Source organism: Podarcis liolepis (genome assembly GCF_965112155.1).
Source record: "Podarcis liolepis genome assembly, chromosome: 7".
Taxonomy (NCBI): Eukaryota; Metazoa; Chordata; class Lepidosauria; order Squamata; family Lacertidae; genus Podarcis; species Podarcis liolepis.
Window position 1 is genome coordinate 27,372,113 of NC_139561.1, and position 15,578 is coordinate 27,387,690.

The following is a 15,578-nucleotide window of genomic DNA, read 5'->3' on the forward strand; positions in this document are numbered from 1 at the left end:
GCCTTTGGCCTAATACAGCACGGCTCTTCTTGTGTTCTTAATCTGGGAACTACAAAACAGCTTAGTATGCCAAAAAATGCAAGCCAACCTGGAGTCTAGTATTAACCTAATCCTGAATCTTGCACCACATAAGTCTCAGGCTGGAAAAGGAGCGAGGATGGAAATCTCCCATAGAAGCTTTGCCATTATTTTCAGATCTTCCAATGCTTTGGTGTTGCTTTGTCTTCTTGGCAGCCAGATCCATTTCAAATCCAGGTTTTAGTAAAAGCAAAACCAGTGCGGTGTAGTGATTAGAGTGTCTGACTTTGACCTGGGAGAGCAGGGTTCAAATCCCCACTTAGCCATGCAGCTCACAGGGTCACCTTGGGCCAGTCACTGCCTCTCAGCCTTGGTTGTTGTGAGGATTAAACGATGAGCAGAACCGTGTTTGCTATCCTGAGTCCCTTGGAGGAAAAGATAGTGTTTTAATGTAATGTAAATACTGCCTTTCTGTAATGTTTTATCCATGTACGTTGGCAACCTCGGAACACAAAGGCAATGCAATATTGAAAAGCTGTGCTGAATTATGCATGTTATAGAAAACTACGCAATGGTTCGACTGAACAGTCTGTTCCACTTTGGAAACCAGGTAATTCTAACATCTGGTAAGAAATTTGGGTGAGGATTTCAGAGGTATCCTGGAGTTTAGAAATTTGCATAGCTGGTATAATGTGCTCTCTAGCTTCAGTGTATACTCCAGAGGGCCACATTGTCTTATGGGCCACCTTCCAGGGGCCACTTTCCAGTTGCGGGAAGAACCAGATGCAAAAGTGAATGGAGCAATGGATGTGGCTAGGTTGAGGGCTACATTTTAGGTGTGCAGTAGAAGACGGGTGGTGCTGTGGGTTAAACCACTGAGCCTAGGACTTGCCGATTAGAAGGTTGGCCGTTCGAATCCCCGCAACGGGGTGAGCTCCCGTTGCTCGGCCCTAGCTCCTGCCAACCTAGCAGTTCAAAAGCACATCAAAGTGCAAGTAGATAAATAGGTACCACTTTGGTGGGAAGGTAAACGGTGTTTCCGTGCGCTGCTCTGGTTCGCCAGAAGCGGCTTAGTCATGCTGGCCACATGACCCGGAAGCTGTACACCGCCTCCCTCGGCCAATAAAGCGAGATGAGCACCGCAACCCTAGAGTCGGTCACGACTGGACCTAATGGTCAGGGGTCCCTTTACCTTTACCTAGAGGACGATACACACAAACACATTCACCTCTCCATGCTCCATCCAGCCATTGCCATAATTTGAGGACATGTTCCAGGCAGATAAAAGCATTTGAGCAGAACTTGGGAGATAGATGATAGATAGATAGATAGATAGATAGATAGATAGATAGATAGATAGAGATAGAAGCCCCATGGCCAATTAGAGAGGTTGGGGAGGGGGAATATTCACCCCCTAGGCCTGATAATTCCCCAACCTTGGTTTACAAGAACAGTTCTGTTGTTATTCAAAAGACATCAGTCTGGCTCATTTTATTTTTAATTTTTTTTGCTTTTGTTTTGAACTAAGACCCAAGTCTGGAGGAAAATCCTTTCTGGGCTAACCACATTATAATTGAAGCTCTCTGGTTCAGGTTTCCCTGCCTCTTTAATGGGTTCTTAAGCATTTTGTGTTTTACTCAAGTAGGTTTCAGGCATAAATTATGAATTTCCTGGTGAACCATTAACTGCTCTGCATCTTTTACCAGTCAACATGTTGGCTATTTAAAGAGAATTTTAAAACAAGACAAAAACAAAAAAAGGAGGTTCTCTGGTAAACATTAGACTGGTTGGTGGTGTAAATGTTACAGGTTTTAGTTATCCACTCTCTCATGGGTGGTGTTCTCATCTCCCCCCCCCCCCCCAAGTATTGACAAATAATAATTCTGGCAGCAGTTAAGAGACGCTGCATGCATTCCCTGTCCTCTATTAGTACAGTTTAGTTAACATATCTGAACAGTAAAATAGTAGAATTTCTGTGATTTTGAGAGAAAATACTTCACCCAAAAGCATTTTAGAATATGCATTCAAGAGCAAACTTTTGTGCCTTTTAAAAAGTGGATTAATGAAGAAGCTGGGCAAAATGGAATAATGATTCCATTTGCACATCCCAAAGTGGCATGGGCTACAAATAGACTGATCTGTCCATTCCTGTTTCAATCAAACATATTACATACAAAATGTAGGGAAGGGCGTCATTCCACCAGCTCCCCTCCATACTGGGTTATTAGACTACCAACCCCAAGGCAAAATTCCTTCCAGACCCTAAACCTCACTCTCTGCAGGAGCATGAACTCTCCGGCACTTTAGCATTGCTGCTCCCATGCTTGAAAGGAAAAGCTCGCAGGTTTCCCGTGCCCCTCAAGTGATGGGGGATAAGGCAGTTGTCAGGGTAACCACAGGTATTTATTTCAAGACGAGCTGCGCAGACAGAAGGGTGAAATTCTGAGTCACGGCACTTGCCTGGAGAGGTAAGGTGCAGCTTGAAAGAGCCAGTCGCTTGTTATGTGCCAAAGAGGCTCCCTATATGGCATGAAATGGTAAGCTGTGAAAAAGGGGGAAAGAGGGAGCTCTGTCATTTCTACCCAATGGGCTTTTTAAAAACCTCTGCTGTGCAATCAGTGTCACTCTATTTCAACAAATAGGGGAGTCTGGCCTTAGATGCTTCCAAGCAGTGTTAGAAACTGAGATATGAAAGCTAGGAGCTAAATGGCACCTTAAACCTAGGTTACGAGCGCAACAATGGAATGTCTAGGCACGCTTTTTTTATAGGAAGAATACAAAGCTGAAAATGAATGAACTGCAGCTAAAATATTATGTTCATTTTTCAAATGGTCTTCCCCTGCCCACCCCCCTAATATTCTTCAGAGGGTCTCTTCTCCAGTCTTCAGAGAGTAGCTGAAGGTTGGGAGGCAGAAAAAGGCCCTCCTTTCCTCCCACTCTGCAGTTTTAATCTGAAATCTTAGGCGCAGTACTGCGCCCAGAGCTCAGAAACTGCTCGCGCTAATGAAATTCCCTGCAGCAAAATGTGCCTAGAACAATGGGAGTTTTGAATGCTGCTTCCAAGTCCTGAAGGGATTGGTGTGAATGGTATGTTACTCTGGTGGAATGGTGGGGCAGAGGAAGTATTAGCCCCATGGCATGCTGGACTGGTCAAGAAGGAGTTAAATTAGCATGACACATTCCTTCTGACAGCATGGAGATCTGAAGGGGTTCCAGTACCATAACGTTTTGCAATTATTGCATCATAGAACTGTAAGACTTGAGAATTCCATTAGCGCTCACCACATTGTACTGCTGGTTCCCATCTTGTAAAGCCTGTAGATTCTTTACATGTGTGTTGCTGCCTGCCCTGTGTTTGATTGTTCCTACTTACCTGCAAACCTTTAGATATCACTCATTTCGTTAATTCCGGCCCATTTTAGCATTCTGTCAAGATCATCTTCAATCCTGCTTCTGTCCTCTCTAAGAGTTTAGCTACCACACCTGGAATGGTGCTATAAATAGGTTAAGCAACACTACGGCAGAACCAATGGATTCAAAATACAAGGAGATTCTTTGGTTAAATGTTTTATTGAGCATTTTCAACATAAGATACAGTGGTGCCTCGCAAGACGAAATTAATCCGTTCCGCGAGTCTCTTTGTCTTGCGGTTTTTTCGTCTTCCGAAGCACGGCTATTAGCGGCTTAGCAGCTTAGCGGCTATTAGCGGCTTAGCAGCTATTAGCGGCTTAGCGGCTATTAGCGGCTTAGCGGCTATTAACGGCTTAGCGGCTATTAACGGCTTAGCGGCTTTAAGAAAAAGGAAACAAACTCACAAGAACTCGCAAGATGTTTCGTCTTGCAAAGCAAGCCCATAGGGAAATTCGTCTTGCGGAAAGACTCAAAAAACGGAAAACTCTTTCGTCTTGGGTGTTTTTCGTCTTGCGAGGCATTCGTCTTGCAAGGTACCACTGTACAACAAAAGCCAAAGTAACCAAAAAAAGAAAAAGATGCAGAAAAGCCAAAATAAGAGGAAAAACAAAAAAATAAAGAGGCAACAGAGAGAAGAAGAAATAGATATAAAAACCCTCTATCACAATTGTATCATATATTTTATCCATATTCAGAAAAGTAGACCTTCCCAGCTCTCAGCTGGGAACTTCTGTTTCTTCCCCATATCTCCCACTCTTGGGGAACTTTTCTGGAAGAGCTTTCTGATGGGAAGAGCTGTTTGACAGTGGAATGGACTTGGAAGGTTATGGACTCTCCTTTGTTAGGGGCTTTTATACAGAGGACAAGGATGGATGGCCATCTTTCGGGGATTCTACAGCTGTGATTCCTGCATTGCAAGGAGTTGCTGACCCTTGGGATCCCTTCCATCTATGATTCTATGAACCCAGAGGTATCTCATGCCACAGTTCCCTAAGGCCATGGGAAGCCATTGATTACCACTCTTTGGATAGGTCACACCTGACTGGCGCCATCTAGCTAGTACCGTATTTTTCGCTCTATAAGACGCACTTTTCCCCCTCCAAAAATTAAGGGGAAATGTGTGTACGTCTTATGGAGCAAATGCAGGCTCCATGGCTCCCGCCGCGCTCTGGAGGCTTCGTGTTGCTTTCGCTGAAGCCAAGAGAGCGAGAGGGATTGGTGCACACTGATCCCTCTTGTCTCCTGGCTTCGCTTTGCTGGAGAGGTGCTGCGCAGCTTTCCCTCTCTGCACAACGCCCCTTCAGCGAAGCGGGAGGAGAAATGGAAGGGGCTCCATTTCTCCTGCCACTTCGCTGAAGGGGTGCTGTGCAGAGAGGGAGAGATTTTTTTTTCTTGTTCTCACCCTCTAAAACTAGGTGCGTCCTATGGTTGGGTGCGTCCTATAGAGCGAAAAATACCGTATTTTACCAGTGTGGCAACAAAAATATAATAGGGAATCCTGTTGAAATTGGGAGTCTTTCCCAGCCCGCCCCCCCCCCCAGGGATGCCAGTACAGGAAAGCTTGCTTCCAATTATTTTCTACTCATAGTAGACCCATTAACAGTTATCAATATGACTAATTCAGGTCTGTTAAGGTCAGTGCTCTGCTCTTCGTAGAACTTCATTGGATGCAGTTCAAAGCATATGCTCTGCTTTTGACCATATAACACCGGTCTTGAAAGACCTACATTGGCTCCCAGTACGTTTCCGAGCACAATTCAAAGTGTTGGTGCTGACCTTTAAAGCCCTAAACGGCCTCGGTCCAGTATACCTGAAGGAGCGTCTCCACCCCCATTGTTCTACCCGGACACTGAGGTCCAGCGCAGAGGGCCTTCTAGCGGTTTCCTCACTGCGAGAAGCCAAGTTACAGGGAACCAGGCAGAGGGCCTCTTCGGTAGTGGCGCCCTCCCTGTGGAACGCCCTCCCACCAGATGTCAAAGAGAACAACAACTACCAGACTTTTAGAAGACATCTGAAGGCAGCCCTGTTTAGGGAAGCTTTTAATGTTTGATGTATCACAGTATTTTAATATTCTTTTGGAAGCCGCCCAGAGTGGCTGGGAAAACTCAGCCAGATGGGTGGGGTATAAATAAATTATTATTATTATTATTATTATTATTATTATTATTATTATTATTATTATTAGGTATGGGCCTTAGACTGAGTCAGGCCATTGGTTTGTCTGCCTCAGTATTGTCTACATGGACTGGCAGTGACTCTCCTGGGTTCCCGGCTCCCATGTCTCTCCCAGCCCTTCCTGGAGATGTCTGGGATTGAACGTGGGACGTTCTGCCTGCAAATATTACCAGGCTAGGGCCATTTCTCAAAGAGTCCGTCTCTCCTCCAGTTAGACCCCATGCAAACATGGAGGAATAATTAGCTACCTGTGAGGAACCCTGGATGATAAGGGGTGAGGGGAGAGCAGAGGCTGTTGCAAAGACACAACACCTTGTGGGTGCTTTGGGAACCCTTAATTATTTAATTGCTTCTGTTTCTTGTAAAGCTTCTGCAACTCTCTTGCGGCATGCTGGCATCTCCCATGAGAATGACTGCAATATATATAGAGAGAGGGAGAACACTCTGGCAGACTTTGAACATGATGACTTGGATATCTTTTGGACACGCTCTAGTTCCAACATCCATTTATCTCTCCCAGTGATTGCATGGAATTTTATGAGCTGTGTTATTTGCGAGGTCTGATAAGGTTAGCACAGCAGCCCTTCGGAGGTCTTCATTTCCTTCCAGGCTGCGAAACTGTATTCCTTACAGTGCTTATCAACCTGTGGGTCCCCCAGATGTTGGACTATAACTCCCATCATCCCTGAACTCTGGCCTTGCTAGCTAGGAGTGATGGAAGGAAGGAAGGAAGGAAGGAAGGAAGGAAGGAAGGAAGGAAGGAAGGAAGGAAGGAAGGACTATAATTAATTTTAGACACAATTAATTTGCTGATGAGGGCCAATCATCCAGCAACTGTCAAATGAAGGTGCAAAGCTGTTGGCAATGGTGTGCACATATCATTTTTGATGTCTAAGCAGAGGCTGGGCATCACTCTGTTGGGGACACTCTAGCTCAGCATTTCCTGCATTAAACAGTCATGGAACAAGATGACCTTCAGGGCACACACACACACACACACACCATCTCTATGTTTCTGCCATTTTCTTCTAATCGGCAGTAACTTTAGGTGCTGAAATGTGAAATGAAATACAAAATACTTTTAAAAGGGGGAGGAATTGGAAAGTTTGTAGTTTTGGGGCAGGGTGGGGGCATACGCATCATAAGTATTATGCAAGGGTCAGTTCTGATTGGTTTGTATATTACTGTATTTTTTGCTCTATAAGTCTCACTTTTTCCCTTCTAAAAAGTAAGGGGAAATGTGTGTGTGTCTTATGGAACGAATGCAGGCTGCGCAGCTATCAGAGAAGCCAGAACAGCAAGAGGGATTGCTGCTTTCACTGCGCAGTGATCCCTCTTGGTGTTCTGGCTTCTGAGATTCAGAATATTTTTTTTCTTATTTTCCTCCTCCAAAAACTAGGTACGTCTTGTGGTCTGGTGCATCTTATAGAGCGAAAAATACAGTATTTCCCTTTTCTTTCTGTGTGCGTCATGATCCCATTGCCTAGTACCATTGTTACTCCAAGGAAGCCTTAGGCAACTCACAAATCACCCTGGTCAGGGACGAGACCTTTTTATTAGGGATGGGTGAATGTATTGATTTTGGGGTCACTTTTTCCACTCAGGTTCAGTTCTCCACAGTCCTACATGAGTTTGATGTATCTAATTTAAAACCTCTCACTCAAGGGCATAGCTTACTATGAAGCAAGATGGATGTGTTGTCTAACTCTGCACTCCCTATAGAGGTTTACATATCTCTAAAAATAGCATTTTATCTCATGGCAAGAAAAACCCCATACATGGTTCTTAACAGGGGACATGACAGGGAATGCACTGAGGACAAAGAGGAACCCTAAAGCAGAGGATGTGCTTTCAACAGATGGGAAAGTCTCTCTGACATCCTTAGCAATGATAAAGTAAATCTGGTGCTTGGAGGACCTAAAAGCCATAAGACAGGAAAGTTAACATCTGGCACACAGGACGATGCTGATCTTGCAGATCAATTATCACTAATGAGAAAAGCATTCGTAAATGACTCCAATGCTGCTCCTGCCCTATAAACCACTCTTTAAGGGATCTTTACACAGAAGTGAGAGATGGCACCAAAATGGCTAATGAGGCCCTAGATCCCAGCCTAAAACAGCAACCTCGGGTTGATGGAGTAAAATGGCAGTTTGTGACTTGAGAATCCATATGGATGAGCAGGAAAATTAGGCACGGAGGGCGATCATTCACTTTAGAGGGGTCCTTCCCTTAGCAGGAAACCTGGTGAGATTTTAATATGACAGAATAGATAATGATCAGTCCCGTCCCCCCCCCCCCTCTGATATAGAGCGTGTTTTAAGAGTCCTGGGTCCCAGGACACAAAGTGGCAGGAATAACACATTTCTCATAACTGAGTTCTCCGCCTCAGTAAAAGAAAACATATACATTGCCCTTTGCAACCTCCAGACCATCAGCTATAACAACACTTCTGTCAGGACTTATGTCCAGAAATGTTAGGTAAAGATATGGTTTTATGTCTAGTGGTAGTGGTCAGATTGGACCTAGCACAACAGAAGGCCCTCAGAGCTGAATCTCGGTGTTTGAGCTGAACAATAAGGGTGGAGATGCTCCTTCAAGTATACTGGGCTGAGGCCGTTTAGAGCTTTAAAGATCAGCACCAACACTTTGAAATGTGCTCAGAATTGTAATAGTAGCCAGTGTAGATCCTTTAGGACGAGTGTTATATGGTCAGTCGCCAGTCTAACTGCCACTTTCTGGATTAGTTGTAGTAATCAAAGGTAGCCCCACGTAGAGCACATTGCAGTAGTCCAAGCAGGAAATAACCAGAGCATGCACAACTCTGGTGAGACAGTCTGCGGGCAGGTAGGGTCTCAGCCTGCATACCAGATGGAGCTGGTAGACAGCTGCCCTGGACACAGAATTAACCTCTGTCTCCATGGACAGCTGTGAGTCCCAAATGACCCCCAGGCTGTGCACCTGTTATTTCAGTTACCTCATTCAGGACCAGGGAATCCCCCACACCCGCCTGCCTCCTGTCCCCCCAAAACAGTCAGGATTCAACCTCAATCTGTTAACCGCCATCCATCCTCCAGCAATTATGTGATTACATATTGTAAACTGTATGTGATCCTTGTATAGGAAGGGCAGTACAGTGGTACCACGGTTTACAAACTTAATCCGTTCTGGAAGTCCATTCTTAAACTGAAACTGTTCTTAAACTGAGGCGCGCTTTCCCTAGTGAGGCCTTCGGCTGCCAGTGCCCTGTTCGGCTTCTGTTCTTAGACTGAGGTAAATTTCGCCAACCAGGACACTACTTCTGGTTTTGCGGAGTTCGTAAACCGAATAGTTCATAAACAGGGCTGTTCTTAAACCAAGGTACCACTGTATCGAAATTTAATAAGTATAAAGAAATATATATATATATTCTAGTGACCAAATGTCCTCATGAAGAACCTAGCTAATACACCCTCCATCCTAGGCTGGCTGTTCCATCTGTAAGCACATCTGACTTTTATGTAGACAGGAGACCATCTGGGAACTGCATGAAAGCTTTTCCAAGCCCTCCAGTGCAGAAAGCAGCATTGTTGCATCATAAATAAAATAGTCAATTATATTCTAAATCAGTTACTTTACCTTTCATCCCTGAGGACACACAAGCAAAATGCCCCCCTAAAAACATGTCCTTAACTATCCACCAAACGTAGAGAAGCTTGCTCTCCCCTGTTGTTTATCTGACAGTACAAGCCAAGCATGTCTACACAGAAGTAATCCCTGTGGAATTCAATAGGGGTTACTCCCAGAACACTCTCCCCTGCCACACACCCACCCCCCAAGCTTGACTGGGCGCCTGTCACTCACTTGTCAATCACCATAACAATGATATCAATTCATCCATTTTTGCCCCAAAGCCACCAATAATCATGCGAACTCTGAACACTGAGGCTGTAATCCTGTGCATATTTACCTGGGAGTAAGCCTCTCTGAAAGCAGAAAGCTGTAAATTCCAGAAAACCACCTTTGATTTTTTTTTTAAGTGTGCTTTATATAACAACTAACATTTAATTGCTAACTGAGTCCACCAGTTAAATGGCCTTAATCAGCTAAAATAATAATAATAATGAATCAGCTACCAGCACAAAAGTAGCACATTTTTTTTATGAATGAAAAAAAAAACATAATTTGTTTTGCTTTAAATCATGCAGCTGTTACCTTCCGAGCCTTTGGATTTTTTACGCATGAGAGGAAAAGTGAATAATACCATACACACAAATGCCCTGAAGCTTTGAATGGTGAATTATGAAGTCATTAACATTTGCAAAATAAACATAATAGGCTTGTACAAGCCTTATGACACATTGCACAGGGATGGGAGAGGAACTCAGAATTATTTGAGCCACATTAAAAGAGCTGGATAGAAAAGAGCTGCAGCCATAATGGGAAGCAATGGCTGAGCTGTAGCCTCCAGAAACAGGTTCTGACTTTTTCTCATTTTGTGTGCTGTGTCCATTTGAAGCTTTCCAGCTCTCTTTCAAAAGAAAGAAACACAAAACACAGATCAGCAGCCTGGGCTTTGCATCCGACTAAGTTTACTTGGAGTAGACCCACTGCAATTAATGGACCCAAGTTAGTCATGTCCATTAATTTCAGTGTGTCTACTCTGAGTCAGACTAAGGTTGAATGAAACCCATGGAGACTTACTTATGTCCTCCTCAGAGTAGATATATTGAAATTAATGGACATTACTAAGGTAGGTCAATGAGTCCAGGGCCGGATTTAGGTTTGATGAGGCCCTAAGCTACTGAAGGTAATGGGGCCCTTTATATGTCCAGCTGTCCTTTGTCAACAACAAATTATCACTGTAAAATATGCTATATTGTAGTTTATGGACCTAATAGGTATCTAAAGCCATTTGCACATGTTGCTATGCAACCAGTCCATGCAGAATGTAGGCACCCTATATATAGAAATGAGCAAACCAGTGATATTTTAGGGAGCAGGCTAGCAGGCGGGGGCCATTACTTACATCATAGGAGCCTACACAACACAAGACACTGTTGCTGTATGTAGGTTTTATTTTATTTGTTTTTTATCTTATATTTCAGAAATGTACATCCAGTGGGTTTTTTCCTTTAATTTTTTTTGGGGCCCCTAAGAGAGTGGGGCCCTAAGTTATAGCTTGTTTAGCTTATATGTAAATCTGGCACTGAATGAGTCTACTTCTGAAGCGAGATGAGCACTGCACCCCATAGTCGTCTTTGACTGGACTTAACCGTCCAGGGGTCCTTTACTTTTACCTGCTTCCAAATACAGTAGTACCTCGGGTTAAGAACTTAATTCGTTCCGGAGGTCCGTTCTTAGCCTGAAACTGTTCATAACCTGAAGCACCACTTTAGCTAATGGGGCCTCCAGCTGCTGCCATGCCGCCGGAGCACGATTTCTGTTCTCATCTTGAAGCAAAGTTCTTAACCCGAGGTACTATTTCTGGGTTAGCAGAGTCTGTAACCTGAAGCGTCCGTAACCCGAGGTACCACTGTAGTGCTACTATTGCAGACCATCATTGGTGTGAATTGCTCTTATCACCAGAGAAGCTGAATGGAGAGGGGCAGTCTCTGATTGACATCGGACATAAACCTGCCAAGTATGACCCCTCCCTGAACACTAGTGTCAGACTAGAACCTGGAGACCAGGGTTCAAATCCCCACTCAGTCCTGAGACTCGCTGGGTCACTTTGGGCCAGTTATTGCCCCTCATCCTAGCCTACCCCACAGGGTTGTTGTGAGGATTAAATGAGGAGGCGTACCATGTGTGCCCCCAGGAGCTCCTTGGAGAAAATGATGGGATATAAATGCAAAGGTGGGGGGGGGGGGAATGGAAAACAAGTTGTCTTTAAACACACTCCCCTTACTTCTCTGTTACTCATTGATGCTCAGACTAGGGAGGAAGAAATCTGTTTCAGCTTCTGCCTACCCCCCCCCCATCTAATATTTGGCTCATCACATTTCTGCATCAGCTCCCAGGATCTTTTTTAAAAAAAAAGGTTTGTGCAAAATTATGCCTGTGTGGCCTAGTATATGCATTGTCTGTACATTATGTTCACTAATACACATTTTTTTGTAAGCTCTTTCTCCTTATATACACATTTTGGTAGATTATTTTAGCCAGACAACCGCATTGCAAAATTGGAAGGAGTGCCAATTTCTTTGTTTTGGGTTTTGTTGTTGTTGTTTAGTCGTTTAGTCGTGTCTGACTCTTCGTGACCCCATGGACCAGAGCACACCAGGCACTCCTGTCTTCCACTGCCTCCCACAGTTTGGTCAGACTCATGTTTGTGGCTTCGAGAACACTGTCCAACCATCTCGTCCTCTGTCGTCCCCTTCTCCTTGTGCCCTCCATCTTTCCCAACATCAGGACAGCAAATTATCTTCTTTTGCTTTTTGGTACTGTTTTTTAAAAACTATTTTAGCTGTTTCGACGGTATGTACACAAACAAAAGGTGATGTTATGATTGCATAGATTATGCCTGTCAGCATTAAAGTGAGGACAAAACTACTTTCTCCGCCATCCCAAGCTCAAAATGGCCCTCAGTTCTTTGCTGTGGGAGCATCACAAAGATGGGCTTTCCCGTTGTTATTATTTTATTAAGAAACAAAATAAACAAAAAATGAGTTTTCAGATTACAATGTGGCAATGATGGGCCTGCATCCCTGCATGATGTTGTTATTCTGTGAACTGCCCTGAGACTTTTGATGAAGGGTGGTATATAAAATTAATTAATTAATTAATTAATTAATTAATTAATACATACGTAATTATAGGCTCTCTTGCTTAGCCACTTAAAACCATACCTGCTGCTCTCTGTGGAGCTAGGAATGCATGGATGGCAACTAAACATCTGCTAATCAACAAAAAATGGAATTTTCTGTGCCCACAAAGCCAGACGAGCCAAATTTCCAATAATTGGCAGGCTACACAAAGTTGTGGAGCTCCATTTTCTTTTATGGTTTCCCAGGCAAAGCCAAGGCACAGTAATGCCCTCTAGTGTTGGTTTCAAATCTCTCTCTCTCTCTCTCTCTCTCTCTCTCTCTCTCACACACACACACACACACACACACACACACACACACACTGTATTCTGACTAATAATAGCCATCTGACTGACTGAGCAAGAATGAGCTGTTGACTTGGTGGTGGATTAGCTTAATATAAACATCAAGTCAGTGTGTGGCAGTGATGAACAAGGCAAATTCCGTGTTTGGAATTCCGAGGAAAGGAGTTGGAAATAATCTTGTCAGAATAGCAATGTCCTTGTACAAATCTTTTGTGCTGTCAAATTTGGAATACGGTGTACATTCATTATCACCCTACATAGGCGCCGACGGCTAGGGGCTGAGGCAGTTTCGGCCTGGAATTTGTATTTAGGAAAAGAAACATAAACGGTGAGTTTATGAGTTTATCCCTCCCTACAGCATCCAATGGCTTCTTCCTTGATTGCAGCTTGGCTGTTCAGATTTCCAAGGAGATCCTCTGCAAAGGACTCCAGGGGCTTCTAAACTGCTTCCTATTGATTTCCCTACTAAGATAGTTTATCACTCCTTGTTACTTTTAAAAAGCAATGTAATCTGTGCTGCGAACTGAATAGGGTTTATTAGACAAATCCTACCCCAGCCAGTCTAAAGGTGGCTATATGGCATCACTTTTCATGTTTGGTGATTCCCCCCCCCCTTAAAAAATAAAATAAAAACCCTATATTGAAAGTGCCTCTTCCCATTTCCTAGAGAAGAGTTGACACCTTCCTGACAGTAAGAGCTGTTTGACAGTGGAATTTGCTGCCAAGGAGTGTGGTGGAGTCTCCTTCTTTGGAGGTCTTTAAGCAGAGGCTTGACAACCATATGTCAGGAGTGCTCTGATGGTGTTTCCTGCTTGGCAGGGGGTTGGACTTGATGGCCCTTGTGGTCTCTTCCAACTCTATGATTCTATGATTCAGCCAGCGTCTCCCAAACTTGGGTCTCCAGCTGTTTTTGGACTACAGTTCCCATCATCCCTGACCACTGCTCCTGCTAGGTGGTGATGATGGGAGTTGTAGTCCAAAAACAGCTGGAGAAGCAAGTTTGGGAAAACCCACCTTAAGCTAAAGCAGATCTGGACTGACTGCAGAAGAGCACCAGGTTGTCCCATGGGAAGACCCAAATGATGGCTGCATTAAGGAATTCGACATCATTGGATGACATGGCTGCTGTCAGGACCTTGCAATGTGGGGACAGGGACTCTGAGAATGAGGTCCAGGCTCCTTTGCCAGGAGGAGAACAGATGCAAGGCACAGGCTTACCACCATCCTCTGCATTGCCTGTCTCCCTTTGCCTCACAGAAGTCAACAGCTTCAAAAGAGAGCTCTTTAAGAAGCCAGTTGGTTTCTCTGTAGGGAGATGGAAGCAACCACATTCCAGGTCTGGTCAGCCTGGCTTCAGCTAGCTCTAACTCCCTACAGAGACAGCATTTCCTTGTAGCTGCCTTAGGAGGAGAACACTCTATGAGCAGCAGGGCCTTCTTGGGGCTGTCCAAGGTACTGATCCTGTTTGCCTTACCTGTTCCCCCTACAGCAGGCTTCCTCAACCTTGGCTCTCCAGATGTTTTTGGCCTACAACTCCCATGATCCCCAGCTAGCAGGACCAGTGGTCAGGGATGGTGGGAATTGTAGTCTCAAAACATCTGGAGGGCCGAGGTTGAGGAAGCCTGCCCTACAGCTTGACTCTGGTTCCCATCGGCACCTACTGAAGTTCTTTGCTCGGCCGGGTCCTTGCTTCTGAGTGGAGATGCTGAGGGAGGAAGGAATCCCAAACTGGCCAAATCCACAGAGGAGAGGGTTGTTCATAGAACTGTAGAGTTGGAAGGAACCAGAAGGGTCATCTAATCCAAGCCCCCCTGAAATGCAGGAATCTTTTGCCCAATGTGGGCCTTGAACCTGAGATTAAAAGTCTCATGCTCTACCAACTGAGCCATGAAGAACTCTAGCCATTGTTGCTGCTAGTCACAATGGCTATGTTCTGCCACCACAGCTGCAGGCAGCAATGCTTCTGAATACCAGTTGCTGGGAGCCAAAGGAGGGGAGAGTGGTCTTGTGCCCGTATGCTGGTTTCCTGCAGGCATGTGGTTGGCCACTGTGATATGTGGGTGGCCACTGGATTAAATGGGCCATTGGTTTGATCCAGCAGGTTCTCCTTATGTTCTTATGGAAACCAAAAGGAGCACAAGTCATGTTCTCACCACTGCTGTCTTCTCACATGTTAAGGCTGGTCCATAGGCAGGAGTCTTTGATGAACCTAAACATTAGGAAGAACTTCCTGACAGTAAGAGCTGTTCGACAGTGGAATCTGCTGCCAAGGCGTGTTGTGGAGTTTCCTTCTTTGGAGGTCTTTAAGCAGAGGCTTGACAACCATATGTCAGGAGTGCTCTGATGGTGTTTCCTGCTTGGCAGGGGGTTGGACTCGATGGCCCTTGTGGTCTCTTCCAACTCTATGATTCTATGATTCTATGATGGGACAAGCCGGAAGTCAAGGACAAAGGACAAACCAGGAAGCAGGATGGAGGAGCAAATCAGGAGCCAATACCAAAGGAACTCACCTTTCACAGGTGTTTCCAGCTATCCTACAACATTCTGAGCTACTTAACTGCAACTCCCCAGTTGTGACTGGCTGCCCACTTCAAGAACTGCCATTAGTCATTTTGGCCCATTGCCCCTCTCTTGTCCATACCCAGAACACTTCACACCAATCAGAGAGTATTCTCATAACAATATTATGGGGTGATTCTGTTTTCCTAATATGTCTTTATCCAAAAGAATATGTGTCACCTTCTTAGTGTTGGGGAGGATCCTAGCTCACTCTGCATTTTTGGAACCACCCTTCTAATTTCACACACACACACACACACACACACACACACACACACACACACCTGACCCATGTGCAAATTGGAACATTGTTCTGTGGATA

The 15,578-nt window shown here is 44.7% G+C and overlaps 1 protein-coding gene across 1 annotated transcript in view; it reads left to right on the forward strand.

Moving 5' to 3' along the window:
• The window catches only part of PDPN (podoplanin), a 170,729-nt gene extending 160,348 nt beyond the window's left edge, over positions 1-10,381 (forward strand). The window contains exon 6 of the transcript XR_014528433.1: positions 10,367-10,381. The gene's annotated coding sequence lies outside the window, so the exon portion shown is untranslated. The remainder of the gene's footprint in view (positions 1-10,366) is intronic.
• Positions 10,382-15,578: the final 5,197 nt, after the last annotated feature.